A 16,783-nucleotide genomic window follows, 5' to 3' on the forward strand; every position below is an offset into this window, starting at 1 on the left:
TGTGTTGCACACATTTTAGCAAAGCAGCCTTCACCTAGCAGAGGCACTGGATCCTTGAGCAGCTCCATCCTTCTGCTTTGAAATGGAAACCAGCTGTACCTTTAAACGTCAGGAGAATACCTATCCAGGAGGTCAACACTGGGGCTGAAGGCACCTCCCTGGGAAATGCGTCGAGCTCCTTTGGGTCGAAGTTGGTCTGCAGTGAATTGTCAATGACAACCTGTGACCCAGAATTCAATTCCCTCTCAGAGCATTAGCATCCCTCCCTCTCTGGAGGTGGCGATAAGCACACAATACACTACGAATTGGGGGCTGCAGCAGACATTGACTTGGGGGGAGAGAGAAAGATTCTGGAAAGAAAAAGCTAGGGATTTTCCATTGAGAATTAAGTAATTCTGAAAAGTACTTTTAGGCTTTTAAAAAATGGCTTAACTCTTTCACTGGGATGACCTGAGAACACCCCATGCTTCCACTCTCTATCTCCAAATTTCCAGCAACAGCAAAAAAGATCCTGGCAGAAGTCAAAGGGTCAATGGATCCGAAATAGCTTCCAAAAGCTCAAGCATGCGGCATCGATAAGAAAAGTCCAGGAGTTCCCATCCCATTGTGGCTTAGCAGTTAGCGAACCCAACTGGCATCCATGAGGATGCAGGTTTGAGCCCTTGCTCAGTGGACTAAGGATCCAGTGTTGCCATGAGCTGTGGTGTAGGTGGCAGACGCAGCTCGGATCCCACATTGCTGTGGTGTAGGTTGGCGGCTATAGTTCCAATTGGACCCCTAGCCTGGGAACCTCCATATGCCACAGGTGCGGCCCTAAAAAGACAAAAGACAAGAGACAAAAAAAAAAAAAAAAGTCCAGCCATGTTATAGTGAGTTGCCACTTCAACCCATAAAATTGAACAACTGTATAGTTAGTAGTACGAATCGCATGACTTACAAATCTCAACGGGGTATGTTTGAAATTGAGAAAGGCTGGGATACCTTATTGGCAAAAAATATCACACACACACACACACACACACACACACACACACACACACACACGGCAAGGGCAGGGGAGGTGGATGCAGAGACTGCATGCACTATGACCCCAGGAGTGTAGGCGGATCTCTGTGATGGGCTCCGTGATTCCAGCGGAACCCTGGGCTATTTGTCTGGCCTGGGGACCATTCGTGATGAACTTCTGGATACAGTTTTTACAACAAGGGTGAAAAGAGAAGTCTCTGTCTCTCTCTCTCTGTTTCTTTGTTCATGAAGGATGAAACTGGTACCCCCTTCTGCCCCACTGAATTTTGGTAGCTCTTCAGAAGAGACGAACCAACGCCTTTCTGGAACTGCTCAGAAGGGTGTTCCAGCCAGCTGGCAAAAAAAATCCATCTGCATTTATGGAGTTAATTGACATCTATTCATTTTGCTCAGATTCTCTCTTGTCCTTCCACCTCCCGAGCCCCTGCTTTTTTTTTTTTTTTAAGAGAGAAAGCTAATGAAAACCATGTTTATGTGCTCAAAGGCACAGAGGAAATTCATTACTCTGAGGAATAGCACACTCCACAAGTGAAATGAAAGTAATCTTATTTATGACAGGAAGGGGCCCCAGCTAGACGGAAGGCCACCACACTCAGGCTGCAGAACTCCTGCACCAACTCCAAATGGCCGCCTCGAAGACACCAAACACATCTGCAGCCTGTCCTTGAAACTCTTAGAACCCCACCCCCCGACAGCCATCTAATAAGAGACAAGGAAGAGACCCCGTTTAGGATGGACTATTTTTCCTTACACCTTCCTGTACTTTCCTGGGACTCCTCGTCACTAAAGTTCAAAAAGACACTTGGTCAAATCATCAGTTCATGGCATGTATGAAGCACTGGCCTGTAAGTACAGCCACACGAGCTTCGTGGCCTCATTCTCTTATGATAAAGGTTTTTCACTGTAGATTCACAAGCCATTGCCCATGTAAATAAATAATGGGAATGTTTGGGTTACACGTTTTCACAATAAATGTCCGCTTCTGCCCCTGCAGGCAATCCTCCCTTCCTTTTTTGAAAATCCCATCAACGGTAAATATATTTCTCATTTAACTACTAGGCTCTTCCCCCACATGTTTTTTTCTTGCATTTAGGCAACAAAAATCACGTAGGTTTTGTGTGCCAGAGGCTGTCTCTTCACTTTTTCTTCTAAACTACTCACGAGCATTTTACAACATCTTAACAAACATTATGTAGAATTTTGGCAGTAATACGATGGTTTTATGGTATTTATGGTGTGGCTTCCTAGAACAACTTTTGCTGGAAGGTCCTCTGAGATCATCAGGCCCAACCCCTTGTTTATAGATGAGTAAACAGGCTCCAGAGAAGAACCTATGCTATCTATACATCTTTTTTTTTTTTTTTGGTCTTTTGAGGGCCACACCCATGGCATATGGAGGTTCTCAAGCTAGGGGTCTAATTGGAGCTGTAGCCGCCAGCCTACACCACAACCACAGCAACGCCAGATCCGAGCCGTGTTTGTGACCTACACCACAGCTCACGGCAACGCCGGATCCTTAACCCACTGAGTGAGGCCAGGGATCAAACCTGCGTCCTCATGGATGCTAGTCAGATTTGTTTCCGCTGAGCCACGATGGGAACTCCAGTATATCTTTCTTTTTATTTAAAAAAAAAACCAAAAAACCAAACATTTCCTATACTCCAAGAAATAGTCCACGTTTACCACTGAAGGAAAGGACATTGCTTGGATGCTAGGCAGTGAGGGGTATATATTCCCTTCCCCTATATGAGAGAAAAAAAAAAAAAAAAAAGCCTATTTTTTTCTGAAATCACATACAGAGGCACAACACCACGGAGCTATTGGAAATCAGCTAATTTGATCTGACACCTTTATTAAGCCTCAACGGGCCAAAAAAAGGCTGGGCCCTGAAGGAAAAAGACACACCCTTTCCCATGCAGCTGCTCCCAGTCTTGGGGCGGGGGGTGCGGGGTGTGGGGGGGTGGCTCAGGCAGGTAAGCAGGTGAATGCGTTTACATTAGTGTGGCAGGTGCTATGAGGGGGGCGGCGCCTCCAGGATGAAAGGAGGAGTGATTGGGAGTTGGGAGACGGAATTGCTGCAGCTGTTCCAGGCAGAAGGAACAACTTCTATAAAAGTCTGGAGAAGAAAGTTTCAGAGTTTTCCTTGGGTCAGTGTTACTGGTCCACACTTGTGGGGGGTGGGGCAGTAAGAAAGGGATTACTGTCAGAGTCTCTGATTTTAACTGGCCACACCTAAAATCCAAGTGTTCCTTCCTTGCCTTGCCTAAGACAAATGGGTTTTTTTTGTTTGTTTTTGTTTGTTTGTTTGTTTTTTCGCTTTTTAGGGCTACACCCGAGGAATGCTGCAGCTGCCGGCCAACGCCACAGCCACAGCAACACCAGATCAGAGCTGTGTCTGCGACCTACACCACAGCTCACGGCAATACCAGATCCTTAACCCATTGATCAGGGCTAGGGATTGAACCTGCATCCTCATGGATACTTTCAGGTTCCTTATGACTAAGTCACGATGGGAACTCCTCAAGATAAATGTTTTTAAATGTGGTAATGCAACATTATTTGCCTGACTCTTCTCCCTTGTAATCTAAGACATTGTTCTCAGTTTGGCTCTGCAATACACAGAGACACTTCCACTCGCCTTAAAAGGCCTTCAGGAGTTCCCACTGTGGTGTAGCGGGCTAAGAATCTGACTGCAACAGTTCAGGTCACTGCAGACACTCAGGTTCCATTCCTGGCTCAGTGTGGGGGGGTTAAAGGATCTGGCGTTGCCACAGCTATGGCTCCGATTCAGTCCCTGGCCTGGGAACTTCCATATGCCAAGGGTGCAGCCATTAAGAAAGGTCTTGAATTCTGGTCCTGCCACATTTATCAAGTATGCAGAGGCATCACTCTCTCCACTGGTCTCAGCCGTGTGTGTACAGGTTACCTGCATTACAATTCCCTCAGCCTCCACCTGGGGCCCAGGCAGGACTGTGTCACCCACTTCTGTAAGCCTAGCACAATGCCAAACACATAGAGGGGATCTATAAATGTACACTGAATGATCCATGTGTTTGGTGGGATAAAGTTCAATTCTCAAAACATAGTTAAATGCACCTCTAAAAAAAAGTGTTACCTACATAGCATATTTCAATGCAGATGACAAGAGAACAAGAAAATAGTGGTTATGAAGGGGGGGGGGGAGGTTTCCCTGTTCCTTGAAAAGCAGCAGAACTCAGCATTCCCTGCTACTAGGGTAATGGGACTATTTTTTTCCTCTGAGCTTATAGTGTCCATTGGAAGATTTTACTGGTGTTGTACTGGGTGGCAGATGTTTTGAATAAAAAGTAGACATTACAAGCTAATGATTTAGCAAAACAAACCAAAAGCCAGCAAGTCGGGAAGGAGAAGAGACACTAAGTCAAACTGTCCAGCTTTATTATAGGGTCTACTATTTGCTACCTCGGTTTCTCATTAAGCAAAGCTCAGTATATTTAAGGCAATTTTCAAAGAGTAAGTACAGCAAAACACAGCAATAAAGGCTAACCATACACTCGGATGGTCAGGACATGGACCAAGATTAAGAATTTTATGTCTCTGATCCACCACTGTTGGTCCTTAAACACCTATGATTCATCCAGCATTTCCTGAAGACCTACTTTGTGCCAGGCACTGTGCTGTGCTTTGGAAATACAGAGGTGAGGGACACAGCAGCCCTGCCCTGAGGGGATTTATAACCTAGGAAGGGATGCAGAAAACTAAGGTAGAGACAGTTAGAACTAGTCTAACCTGTGGAAGAAGTAGCATGAATGAGGGCTGACTACCCACGAGAAAGAAAATCTCTCAAAGCCGTGTTCCATCTTTGGGTGGTTCAGATAAGGCTCTTTCAGCTCCTCCTCTCATCCCTATGAGAAAAATATCTCCAGTAGAATGTCCGCTAAGAGTGGCTCATCTTCCCAGATGTGCTCTCAGGAGCTTCGTATTCACAGCAAGTCGTCAAATAATACGGTTATGAAACTGCATTTTGCCTTTCAAAAGTACGAAGGAGATTGCGGGGTGGGGAATGCAACGCCAACTGGTAAACAGTTGGGATGCTTTCATCCTCCTTCTGTAGTAACTTGTTGAGGCCACAGAGAGGCGCTCTGGGTTAAAGAATGAGTGGGCTTCTAGTTCCCACTGCAGTCTTTGCTTCTACCAGGGGCTTTCACAGAGCAACATGGGTTTATCTAACATCAGGAAGGTCAGCAGCTCTTGGAAGAAAGCACATGTTTGTCCTGCACAAAGTACAGATGTTTTTGACTGAAGTTTCAAAATAAATCTCATTTATGCAGGAAGAATTAAATCGAAAGTGGAGACTGCTTCTTCAGGGAGGGGGGCTTCTGTTGCTAAAAATAAGCATTTTTCCATCCCATCACCTCTGGGGGAAGAGGGGATAAAGAAGTAAAGCAAACAAAATGAGAACATTAAACAATAACGACAACAACAAAACCCCTCACAAAATAAAAACACAGCTCTCAGAATAATGAGAACATTTTTGAAAAGGACACACTGCTGGAAGCAGCTCTGACAGTATTCCCCTTGGTGTTGGGTTTGGATGATCCTATTTGAATAGGAACCTTCCTTAAGCTTCATCATGAACCAGTCAATAATCCACTGTTTGTAACATTACAAGTCAGTTGCCATGGAAATAAAACTGTTGTCACAAAATTAGCTTTTTGGTTATCATCCTGGATCGTACAGGAGCAGAAAGCTAGAAAATCGTATCTGTCCTGTGCTAATATTTTCATTTGTTAGGGGGGCAAACAAATCAAGAAATTCTATACAAACCATATACTGTTATACTATGAATCTTTGAAAAGCCTCCAAAATCTTTACGCAGATTTTTTTTTGTCTTTTTTTAGGGCTGCACCCACGGCGTATAGAGGTTCCCAGGCTAGGGGTCTAATCAGAGCTGTAGCCGCTGGCCTACACCACAGCCACAGCAACGGCAGATCTGAGCCGTGTCTGCGACCTACACCACAGCTCATGGCAATGCCAGATCCTCAACCCACTGAGCGAGGCCAGGGATCGAACCTGCAACCTCTTGGTTCCTAGTTGGATTTGTTTCTGCTGCGCCATGATGGGAACTCCTAATTTTTCAACCTCCAGTGCTTCATTGTGCAAAAAAAATTATTTTGATTTAAGTATCTGTTGTTTATAGGGTTTATGAAATAAGCTACTGCTGAGGTTTCTAATTTTATGTTTTATTATTTTCTTTATTGTTGTACAAAATTTTTATCTAGCTGAAATTCTTGAGCTCTTTAGCTCTCGGTGAGTATTCTACATCTTTGTACTAGACAAAATAAATGAGTCATGTTAGAGATGAGTAAGAGGTTCTGGTTAGAAGACAGGTGGAAAAAAAAATGTATACCTGTCACTCTTGTCACTAATTTTAAGGTAGGTGTATATGGCTTTTTTTTTTTTTTTTTAAGTCTCTAAGGAAACCTGAGAAAATATGACTCTTTTCCAAGATGGCATTTCAGGACATGCAAAGATGATCAAAATCAGTGCGTTCAGAGGCCGACTGCCGAGGCTCAGGTTGCTGCAGAGGTGTATGTTCGATCCCCAGCCTAGCACAGTGGGTTAAAGGACCCAATGTTGCTGCAGCTGCAGCTCGAATTCAATCCCTGGCTGGGGAACTTCCATATGCTGTGGGCGTGGCCATTTAAAAAAAAAAAAAGATCAAAATTTTATCCTCCCTCCTGCTTCCATCCCCATTCCCTTCCCTGAACGAGAGAAGCAGCAAAAGTTCTTGCATAATCCTCATGTTTGGGTGGGCACCACTGAGTAATTATAAAACAATAGGCTATTTTCTGCTTCCTAAAAATAAGGAGGGCAATTATCCAGGGGTAGGGGTGGTTATGCAACGGACCACACTTCACCCACTGGAAATAAACGTGGAAAACATTTCAATCACATATGAAAAAAAAAAAAAGGAGAGAAAAGCTGAGTAAAAACTAGCTAAATAAGAAACACACTGAAATAAAAACATGTGAAATAGTGAAGTAACTCACCCCAATTTATGCTGATGGCAATAATGTTGTTTTGTATCTATATTTAACACAAAAGATGAAAAAGTATGGGTTTTACAAACCTCAATGATTTTTTTTTTTTTTTTTTGCTTTTTAGGGCCGAAGGTATGGCATATGGAGGTTCCCAGGCTAGGAGTCCAATCAGAGCTACAGCTGCCAGCCTACACCACAGCCAGAGCAATGCCAGATCCCAGCCATGTGTGCGACCTACAGCATAGCTCATGGCAACGCCAGATCCTTAACCCACTGAGCAAGGGCAGGGATCGAACCCGCAACCTTATGGTTTCTAGCTGGATTTGTTTCTGCTGCACCATGATAGGAACCCCAATAAAACGTTTTAAAAGTATGTTCCCCAATTTTCTTTTATCTTCTAAAATTAAACCAGTTAGAGTACATCAGGGTAGGGATTTTAAAACATCCAAAATTAGTAAGATTAATTTTTTTTCAAATTAATTTTTTTGAAAACGAAAGAGTAACTTATTGTAGTATAGAGTCCTGGATTGGGAATAGAGACAAGATTTGAGGTCAGCTTTATAACCCATGAGTTCTGCGCCCCAAGCAGGTCACTCTAACTCACTAGTGTTTTTGTTTGCTTTTTGTCTTTTTAGGGCCGCACCCACAGCCATATGGAAGTTCCCAGGCTAGGGGTCGAATCGGAGTTACAGCTGCCAGCCTGTGCCACAGCCATAGCAACGCCAGATCCCAGCCGTGTTTGTGACCTACACCACAGCTCACAGCAACGCCAGATCCTTAAGCCACTGAGCAAGGCCAGGGATCAAACCCAAGTCCTTATGGATACTAGTCGGGTTTGTTACCACAGAGCTACAGTGGGAACTCCTGACTAGTATCCACAAGGATACGGGTTCGATCACTGGCCTCACTCAGTGGGTTAAGGATCTGGCATTGCCATGAGCTGTGGTGCAGATGGCAGACACAGCCTTGATCCCACATTGCTGTGGCTGTTGTGTAGGTTGGCAGCTGCGGCTCTGATCTGACCCCTAGCCTGGGAGCTTCTATATGTCGCACCTACAACCCTTAAAAAAAAAAAAAAAAAAGAGAGAGAGAGAAAGTTGGTGGAATTTTGATATTGTTACTGAATGAACCAAGCACCATAAACTATAATAGAGGATTCTAATCCATTACTAAAATGGAAAAGGAAAGACTTAGAACATTACCCACAGAGAAAGGTAGATGCAAATCTTCCAGCACCGCAATATTGCTCCAAATAACACGAGATCCGAAATAAGGCAAGAATGCAATGCTCCTGACAAGCATTGCTCCTGACGGCAATAATCCAATGCCCTCACACTTCAGAGGCCAATTTCCTTCTGGTGTTTTCTCCCCAATTCATCCTGAGTGGACGGAATCTCTCAAGTCAGAGTGATTTATATTCAGTCAATCAATTCTCTGTCAGCAGAAAAACTCTACTGGGCTCATGAGGTGCAGTTTTCATGCTTGGAGTTTCCTTTATTTCTAGACGGACATTTCTGGGGAAGAGCCCCAGCATGTCAGCTCTGGAGACCAACTGCAACCATCCCAAAGGATGCTTAGGATATAAATGTAGCAAAACTCATACCGCCCTGATTTTGCTCACCAAGAAGTATGCAAAGCAGGTACTCACGCTGGACACACTTTATATTTCCCAGGTCTGTCCTCTTAGTGTTTACTGAGTGCAGCCGTAATGATGTTTGTGGTAACAGCCTTTCATACCACGTGTACTCAAGACAGTCAGTGATGAAGCAGAGCAGCCCATAAAGCTCTGAAGTGATAACCTGGTCGAATGTTCAAATTCTCGCCCAACGAGTAAAGAATGATAATGCTGAAAGGATCTTTGGTCAGTCCGACTCTCTCCTACCCAGATGATAGGAGTAAATGGCAGCACATTTCCTAGGGTATAGTGTGACTTCTAGTCATTAGGAGTCTTAAAAAGGATTGCAGCCTTTGACCTAGTAATTCCATTTCTATGACTATATCCTAAGGAAGTAGTCAGAGATAAGGACAAAGATTTATGCATGAGGATGTTCAAAATCTAGAAACAACTGAAATTGCCCAAAAATAGGAAATGCTTAAATAAATAATAGTAGATCTTAGAATACCCTGCAACCATTAAAGGTAAATTTTAAAGAATAACTTGGGAAGCTCTCTAATATCAGAGTTAATTTGTATTTAAGCCTTATTTATATAGGTATATGTATATTATCTATCTATCTATCTATGTACATGCCTATAAATTGAAAGAAACTTACTAAAATATTTCTAGTGGTTATCTCTAGATGATGGGACTAAAGTTGACTTAAAATCTTTAGCTTCATAGTTTGCTACCATAAACACATATTACTTAATTTTGAAAAAGATCATTGGCCTCCAGAAATCCCACTCCTGGGCATCTATCCAGAGAAAAACCACGACTCGCAAAGACACATGTACTCCAATGTTCATTGCAGCACTATCTGCAATAGCCAAGACATGGAAACAACCTAAATGTCCATCGACAGAGGAGTGGATCAAGAAGATGTGGTCCATATACACAATGGAATATTACTCAGCCATCAAAAAGAACGAAATACCAGCATTCTTAGCAGCATGGATGGACCTAGAAACTATCATGCTAAGTGAGGTCAGCCATACAATGAGACACCAACATCGAATGCTTTCACTGACATGTGTGGAATCTGAAAAACGGACAGACTGAACTTCTTCGCAGATCAGATGCTGACTCACAGACTTTGAAAAACTTATGGTCTCCGGAGGAGACAGTTTGGGGGATGGGGGTGTGTGCTTGGGTTGTGGGATGGAAATCCTGTGAAATTGGACTGTGATGATCATTATACAACTACAGATGTGATAAATTCATTTGAGTAATAAAAAAATTAAAAAAAAAAGATTATTGGCCTGATTATAAGATGTCACTTATCAGGTCATCACCAGGAGAAGACCTAAGCAATAAAAAAATTGCTCTTAGATTTGAAGGGATCAGAGGACCTTGGCACTTGATGAGCATGTGATCCCATCGATGTTGCTGGAATTCTCGCATCCCATCAGGCCTATGGCTCTCGTAAAAAGGCATCTCCAGACAGATGTCCAAACAAACAGTGTACAGGCTATGCAGTAGAGCTACTAGCTGCCCGCCCCCAGCTTCCCAGCGGGCTCTCCTGTGGTCACTCATTGATTTCATTTAGATTAATACGGTCGGTCTTAGGCGGCTAGTCTGCTTTGGATCCCAGGCAGTGCTAATTGTTATCGTACAGGACAAGCGTCTCAGGAGTTTAAAGTTCAGCACGGGGACTGCCTCCTACTTCTCTGCTCTCTGGCTCACCAAATTACAAGAGTCTGGTGAGTCAATGAGAAAAGACTCTGAACACAAAGGTCAACACTGGGCGACTGACCTTCCTGACCCCACCTCGGAGTCAGGAACTGCAATGCAGTTTTTCCTCCCACGCCAAAACTATTAGCAACCAGCTCGTCTTGGTTCATTCTTTTCTTTGACAGCTATTTTTGAAGAGAGGATAGGTCTTCTGTTGCCCACACACTAAATGAGCCTGTCATTTCCCGACTGTTCTTCACTGTCAAGGCCTTTCATGTCCCTATACCAGAAATGCACTTGCTAATGTTAAGTCACATTAATCAGATGATGTCCTCTTTCGAATCAGACTGCGGTCCCTCTGAAAAGTCATCTGGACTAGAGTGGATGTGTAAAGCCAGTGGATGCACAGCTTTCAAGGTAACCACTGTTTCAGAACAACTTTGTGACAGACAACTTTTCAGAGCCTTGTCCAGTTGCTCTTTAGAAATCACTTTGAGAGAGCCTTGAGGACAGACAGAGGGAGAGGTTAGGAAACTGCCAGTATTATTCTTGTGTTTCTACTTCCCCATCCAGTCAGTCACTAAATCCTGATGACTCCCATAGAAATGGCTCTGGTATTTGTGTGTTTTTGGTTTTGGTTTTGCCTTTTCTAGGGCCGCTCCTTCGGCATAGGGAGGTTCCCAGGCTAGGGGTCGAATTGTGCCAGAGCCACAGCAACGCAGAATCCAAGCCCCATCTGCAACCTACACCACAGCTCATGGCAACGCCGGATCTTTAACCCACTGAGCAAGGCCAGGGATTGAACCCACAATCTCATGGTTCCTAGTCGGATTCATTTCCGCTGCACCATGATGGGAACTCCAGCTCTGGTGTTTGAATCTTCCAGGCCACTCACACTACTCTATGCTGGAACCAAATTTCCTAAGAGAAGAGTTCAAAGCTCAGTGACTACACTGCTATTCCCCACAGGCTCTCTCATCCTCCTGGGCACAGCCTCCCCTGCAGGTAAGACAGACCATGTGACTGACTGTGGGTACAAGTGATACTGTGACCACCACCTTGCCTGGAGAAGATGGAGCCTGGGTGTTCAGGTTACTGCTCAGATGAGAGCCAGTTGTGAATACCTGTCTCAGACCTTTGATGAAAAGTTGTGTGGTGTGGAGGGTCTTAATGCCAGGGTAGATAGTTTGGCTTTTTTTTTTTTTTTTTTGGAGGTAAGTTTTTGTCTCAGATGCTCTTCCTTCCAGAAGTACTCCTGTACTCCTGTAGCCACCTCATTAGCTCTCCCTGAACTGTCTAAACCAGCATCAATGTGATACATTAAAAAAAAAAAAAAGACATTTCTCCAAAGAAGACATACAGATGACCAATAGGCACATGAAAAAATGCTCAACATAACTGTTAGAGAAATGCAAATCAAAACTACAATAAGGTACCACCTCACACCAGTCAGAATGGTCATCATTAATAAATAAGTCTACAAATAGCAAATGCTGGAGAGGGTGTGGAGAAACGGGAACCCTCCTACACTGCTGGCAGGAGTGTGAATTGGTACAACCACTATGGAAAACAGTATGGAGGTTCCTCAGAAAATCAAATAAAGAACTACCACATAATCCAGCAATCCCACTCCTGGGCGTATATCCAGACAAAACTTTCATTGAAAAAGATACATGTACCCCTATGTTCATTGCAGCACTATTCACAGATAGTCAAGACATGGAAACCACCTAAATGTCCATTGACAGATGAATGGATTAAAAAGATGTGGTACATATACACAATGGAATACTACTCAGCCATAAAAAATAACAAAACAATGCCATTTGCAGCAACATGGATGGAACTAGAGATTCTCATATTAAGTGAAGTAAATCGGAAGGAGAAACACAAATACCATATGATATCACTTATATGTGGAATCTAAATATGGCATAAATGAACCTATCTACAGAGATAGAAACAGACTCACAGACATGGAGAACAGACTTGTGGTTGCCAAGGAAGAGGGAAAGGGAGTGAGATGGACTGGGAGTTTTGGGTTAGTAGATACAAACTATAACATTTAGAATGGATAAGCAAAGAGGTCCTGCTGTATAGCACAGGGAACTATATCCCATCACTTGTGATAGAACATGAAGGAGTATAATATGAGAAAAAGAATGTGTATATATGCATAACTGGTTACTCTGCTATATATCAGAAATTGACAGAACACTGCAAATCAACTATAATAAAAAATTTTTTAAAGTCTTACATTCTTTTAGAAATAATTGCTCCTATGACTAGCATATACATCACTTCTGAAATACTAATAATGTGAACATTTCCATTAAATAAGGTCAATTTTAAATGATATTGAGTAGTTTTGAACATCCTGTTGGTTTTCCACAATAAAAAGTTCAGTCGTTTTTAACATTGTTTTTAAAATTGTTTTAAAAGTGTTTTCACACTGAACTTCCTATTGCTAACTTTTTATAAAAGGGAAAAAAAAGGCTTTAATTCATTTTCAGAATGCCAAATTCAACATATTTTATTCCTGTAGATTTAGTTTAAAACTAACAGGAATTACCATTTTTTTCTATACTTGCAAATCATTCCCTCAACAGAAACTTACTGAGTGGTATGAACTTTAAAAGATACAGTTCATATTCTCCTTTGAAGAGTTTACAGTCTAGTGGGAGGGAGAGAAATACAAATAAATAATGGCGACACAAAGCAATATGAAATAAGTTCTCCAGGGGCACATGGAGGTTGAGGGTGTGGGGAAAAGCTCCTTAGAGAAGGTGACATTTGAGATGTATCAGAATTTGAAGATGTGAGGGCAGGGGTGGGGGGGGGGAGAGAGAGGATGCCTAGACTTTTCCAGTAAATTTCTTTTATATACTTCAGCAAAATCTTGTTTTGTTCACATAAAGTAAACAGTGCTGACAGATGAATAAGGTAATTGTTCTTCTGTAGTGCCTCTAGCCTTGGCCCTAGAGACTCTAAGACAGAACCCAGGTGACACCCTGTAATGACTCGTGCCAAGCCAGCAGATGGAAAACATTACTGGGCCAATTCCACTCCAGTGACTGGATGCCAGCATCCCGGTTTGAAAAATGAGGAGGGGCCACAGGTCCATGTATCATACAGCATGATGGTTTATGCCACTGGGGACGTCGGCAAGTGATTTGTGGTGTTGTCGGAAACCCTTCTCCCACTGTACTTTCTTGTTCTTTAAGCATTGGGGGTAGGAAAAATATTGTCTCTGGTGGGTTAGGAAAGGAGGCTGGACTGCAACCGGATGTTGGCTGCAAGTTAACCATTAAGAGGTGCCTACGAAAGGGGAGTTCTCACTGTGGCGCAATGGGATCAGAGTGTCTCTGGAGCTCTGGGATGCAGGTTCGGTTCCCAGGCCAGCACAGTGAGTTAAAGGATCTGGCGTGACTGTAGCTGTGGCAGAGGCTGCAACTGTGGCTCAGCTGTGATCCCTGGCCTGGGAACTCCATATGCCATGGGGCTGCCAAAAAAAAGGTGCATACGAAAGGAAACAAACATTGAAGGATGCAATTTTCCTTACAAGGGGCCTGGATTTTTTTAATTGATGGTGATAAGCATTAAGAACACAGTATCCTTCTGTCTTCTCGGTAGCCCTGGAAATATGCCGGGGCCAACATAGCCGGGGCCAACATAGCCGGGGCTTCTGAGGCCATTAAATTAGGCAGCAGGACTGAAAAAACTTGTGTTCTGATTCCTCAATATTTGTTCAGTTTTCTGAGAAATTTGTCTATATCTAGAGTGTCACAAAGAACTGCTTATCTTTGACCATCTAGCAAACTAGAGGTCAGAAAATAAAAGTACCTAATTGGGAAAATGGTATCATGGAGAAAGGGCAGACCTTAGGGTTAAGAGATCTGGTTTTTGAATCCCAGCTCTGTGTGACCTTGGCAAGTTTACATTTTTCCTGGTCTCTGAAGAGGGGATTGATTCCTGCCAAACTACCTCACAGGGTAATTTAGAGATCAAAATAGACATGAGATAGTACTTCAGAGACTGATTGGTCAGCTAGAAAAAATGCAAGAAGGGCTGAGTTTTTCTGAACGTTAAGTAACAACAGTAAAATAATAATTAGACGCTGTCTGCCTACAGAGATGTTGATATTTTTACTCACTGCTGAAGTTCCATAGTGCCTGGCACCAAGTCAGAGTGTGGGGATTATCTCTATTATATAAATGAATGCAGGGGTTCAGATAAATCTATAGATTAAGAGGTGCTTCTTTCGACTTTCTGAAAACTATCCCAAAGGTTAAAAGAAAGGAACATTATAATTCTCGAGCACATCACACTTCTCGAGCACATCACAGGCAACTGACTTAATTTACGGTGCCCATGGGTAGTTGTGTCTTCGTAAGACCACTGTGCACAGAGGGCCCAATAAATATTTAGACCCCTATGGGCACATGGGTCTGAATACAGACCTAGACCAGGGAGGAAAATCCTTTCCAGGGACACTGCATCTAATTTTAGACACTTAGTTCATTTCTCATGCCTTCTGATTTGGCTTTGCTCCCCCAAGATGAGCGTTGCTGGGATAAGAAATTGAAATCCGCATCTAGGAGCTCAGCATACCGTCATGGCTCAGCGGTAACGAATCTGACTAGTATCCATGAGGATGCAGGTTCGAGCCCAGGCCTTGCTTAGTGGCTTGAGTATCTGGTGTTGCCGTGAGCTGTGGTGTAGGTCGCAGATGCGGCTCAGATCCTCTGTGGTTGTGGCTACAGCTCTGATTCAACCCCTAGCCAGGGAACTTCCATGTGCCACACATATGGCCCTAAAAAGCAAAAATAAAATAAAATAAATAAAATAAATAAAGAGAGAGAGAGAAAGTAAGAAATCTGCAACCATGTCTCCAATTCAATGAATTAATGGCTCCAACAGCACACTTGGGAAAACTGGGACAGCAGCCTCCCAAGGCATGCTTTGAAAATAGGAGTCACAGATTCATGTCAACCTGGCCCTAAAAATACTGGTGTGGCTGCAGGAGCTTCCAGGAGACATAGCCGTACCAGGAAGGTGGAGTCTGCGTGGGCAGAATGCTGTGACATCACTGCCTTCTCCCAAATTCTAACTAATCAGAGTTCTCTCTTTTCGTTGGCTGCTAAGAATCTCTGTGCCATATCTAGACCAGCCTCAGCTATAGAGGACCCCATGGCTTTTAGGTGTTATAATTATGTCAGTGATTGTCTTTATCCTACCTTTAACTTCATCCTACTTTCTACTCTCATTCTCTTTATGCTCTGGCATTATCACTGATTTTATAATATGCTTCTCTGGAAACCACTCTGGATATGTTTTGACATCATATTCATAAATGTGACTCCAAGTGGCCAGCCTGCGAGGTTTCCCGGGAGGAAATCTGAAGATGAGTGTGAAGCCTATGGTGTGTGAGCTCTGATTACTGGCCAGGACGGCGTCTCACCACGTGAGGCTGGTCGCTCAAGAGAAGACTTTATCCTCAGCACTGGGAACACCTCTCTGTCTGGGTGGGAGATGGGAGGTGGTGGGGGAAGCCCTGCGGGTGACAGGCCAGACTTCCAGGGATGTTGCCATTCAAACGAATCTGCTCTGACTTGGAAGGCAAACTCCAGAGTCAGCAGCAGCTCTGTTCTTGGGCATCTGGAAATACCCAGCCAGTGGAAACCTGCTGTTTTCAAGATGTTTGCGTTTATTAAATATTTGTGGCTGTGTTTCTGAAAGCCAAATGGCAAGTCCTAGTTATCAGAAACCCTAAGACAAAAATTGGCTTACCTCACCAACGTGAAGGATTCTGGGTTAAACTGTGGCTCCAGAAAAGTCCTTTAAAGAGGTGATGGCTGGCTCAACTCTTTTCTTATTCAACTCAAAGAGGCTAACAAACACTGAAAACCAAAGGGTTTTTATCTAGCAAGTTCCAGGTGACTGAATTAAGAGAATTTAAAGCCCTGCTTAAAAATGGCATGGTTGGAGTTCCTGTTGTGGCTCAGTGGAAACCAATCTGACTAGAATCCATGAGGACACAGGTTCAATCTCTGGCCTTGCTCAGTGGGTTAAGGATCCGGCATTGCCATGAGCTGTGGTATAGGCCAGCAGCTGTAGCTCGGATTTGAACCCTAGCCTGGGAACCTCCGTATGCTGTGGGTGTGGCCCCAATAAGAAAAAATAAACAAAAAAAAAACAAACAAAAATAGCACAGTTGACTTGGAGGAAAAGAAAAAGATGGAAAAGATGGAGGACAGGAAGAAGGTTGAGGAAAAATGACATAAAGTAGCCAATTAATATACATTTGATGAGTAAATGGTGAATGAATCCATGATAGGCTAAGATGCTATCAATTCTTTATAAACCCTTGATTTGGTCTATGTTGAAGATTACCTAGATAATT

General features: G+C 43.3%; 1 protein-coding gene across 1 annotated transcript in view; it reads right to left on the bottom strand.

The window, feature by feature from the left end:
• Positions 1 to 16,783, bottom strand: part of SCFD2 (sec1 family domain containing 2) — a 422,076-nt gene that overhangs the window by 148,964 nt on the left and 256,329 nt on the right. The window lies entirely within an intron of this gene.

This window comes from Phacochoerus africanus, chromosome 10 (genome assembly GCF_016906955.1).
Source record: "Phacochoerus africanus isolate WHEZ1 chromosome 10, ROS_Pafr_v1, whole genome shotgun sequence".
Classification (NCBI taxonomy): Eukaryota; Metazoa; Chordata; class Mammalia; order Artiodactyla; family Suidae; genus Phacochoerus; species Phacochoerus africanus.